Source organism: Hipposideros armiger, unplaced genomic scaffold (genome assembly GCF_001890085.2).
Source record: "Hipposideros armiger isolate ML-2016 unplaced genomic scaffold, ASM189008v1 scaffold_29, whole genome shotgun sequence".
In the NCBI taxonomy this organism is placed as follows: domain Eukaryota; kingdom Metazoa; phylum Chordata; class Mammalia; order Chiroptera; family Hipposideridae; genus Hipposideros; species Hipposideros armiger.
Window position 1 is genome coordinate 3,069,642 of NW_017731379.1, and position 1,905 is coordinate 3,071,546.

The 1,905-nt window shown below is 46.8% G+C and overlaps 1 pseudogene; it reads right to left on the bottom strand.

Annotated features, from left to right (window-relative positions):
• Window positions 1-526: 526 nt before the first annotated feature.
• LOC109379741 (putative protein MSS51 homolog, mitochondrial pseudogene) lies at window positions 527-1,180 on the bottom strand (annotated as a pseudogene).
• Window positions 1,181-1,905: the final 725 nt, after the last annotated feature.

Here is a 1,905-nt window from a genome sequence, read left to right on the forward strand (position 1 = left end):
CTCATTCCCCAGCTCCAGGTTGAGCTGTTGTTCAGCATCTTAGCTGTAGAGGGCAGTGTCACTGGCCCTCATATGTGGGATCCAAACCGGGGTCCTCTGGCGTCCCAAGCCAGTTCCTAACCATCGCGCCACTCGGCCAACCCTCAGCTTAGAATGTTTACCTGGGCAAATGAATGTGGGTTTCAAAGTTGGCAATAAACTGGCTCCAGCAGGGTAATGTCATCACAACCTCCCTCTATTCTAAACATCCAGTCAGAGTCTGGCTCAGCTATTTAAAACCCCACCACCTACTTTCTCTTCTAATCATCTCTTCTACAGCTGGCAGCAGCTTCCAAGAAACACCATATAGTAGGTAACACAGTATATTGGCTGCCTGTTGGGGTTGGAATAGACCTGTTTAGATTAGAGGGACGTCAAAGGGTTAGCTCCATAGGTGGTGTGGCATGTATCCATGTCCGCCAGAATCTGCAAAGAGGCTGCCAACTCCTGATGGCTGTAAACAGTAATCAATATAGAGATCTCTTCATCACAGAAGGGTGGGCAGCCAGGCCTCCATCAGGTCTGGGGGAGCATGGAAATCTATTAGCACAGCATCCAGTGTAGCATCTAGCTATAAAGGCCACATAGAAAAACAGGTGTCCCCACCCCGCACAACTTCAGTCAGCCATGGCCAAGGTCCTGAGGGTAGGACAAAATCACCTGCGAATGGAAGCCATTCTATGAGGTGGTCCACAGCTACAAGAAGCAGCTCTTGACAAACTCTCTTGTGTGCTGGCCAGTCTTCCCTCTGGCACCCTGGACCACAGTAACAGGTATTTCTGCATCTCTCGCAGGGCTAGAGGCTCCTGGAGTCTGAAAGTCCACTAGGGCGTGCTCTACTGTGAGCACAGAATTGGAATGTGTCCTCCACCTTCTGAGACATTCCTTGAGGGCATCAAAATCCAAAGCCTAATTCAGGGGTACCCCCATCTACACCAACTTGTATGCTTCGTGGCTTCTCATGTTCAGCGTTTGAAGAGTCAGCTGGGATAGGCCAGAAACATTCTTCTCCAAGGAGTAGAAGGCAAGCGCATCAATGCTAGGGCCAGGCTTCCGAGAGGGTCAGAGGCACAGGGGTTACAACCATGACAGCCAGTGATGAGGGGGACTTGTGCCTTCATCGTCTGGGCTGTGGAGCCATGGTCTGTTCACTGAGAGCTGGGGACCTGCTGAGCCCTTGGTTCCCTTCCGTCTTTAGTTTTTCCAAGTGAAGTGAATGCTTGGTCTCCTGAGGTTAAGGTTGTGGCTGACTTGCTGTCCTTTCATATCATTTTTCTTTGCAAACTGTGAAATGCTGGGTCCCTGCGATTAGGTGTGCCCAAAGGCCAGGCAGGTTGAGGAAAGGAAGCCTATTGGTTCTTGGACCTTTCTTACTAAAGCAGAGTTTCTGCTCTCAGTGTACAGTGTTAGGAAAAAAACCCTTGGGATTAGTTCCAAAGTCAATATTTGGTTGGAAAGGATAAGTAAGCACTAGCCCAGAAGAACAGGAATCCCTGGGTTTCTGGATATCAATGTGGATCCACTGTCTTTCTCCTCAATTTTCGTTGATGAGAAATCTGCTGCAAATATATTATTGTTCCTTTGTATAAAATCTTTTTTTATCTTGTTGCTTTTACAGTTTTCTCTTTCTGTTGTGTTCTGTGTTTCACTTTGTTTCGGTGTATATGATTTTTGTTTTTTCCCGCATGGGACTCAATGATTATTCAAATATTGCTTCTTTCCTATTCTGTCTATTCTATGACTCTGGAACTCCTTTTAAACATATATTGGGCTGTCTCTGTCTAGTCTCCATACCTCTCCTTTTCGCTTTCATATTTTCCATCTCTTCATAGTTATATGCTACATTCTGGTTGATTTCCTCAAGTC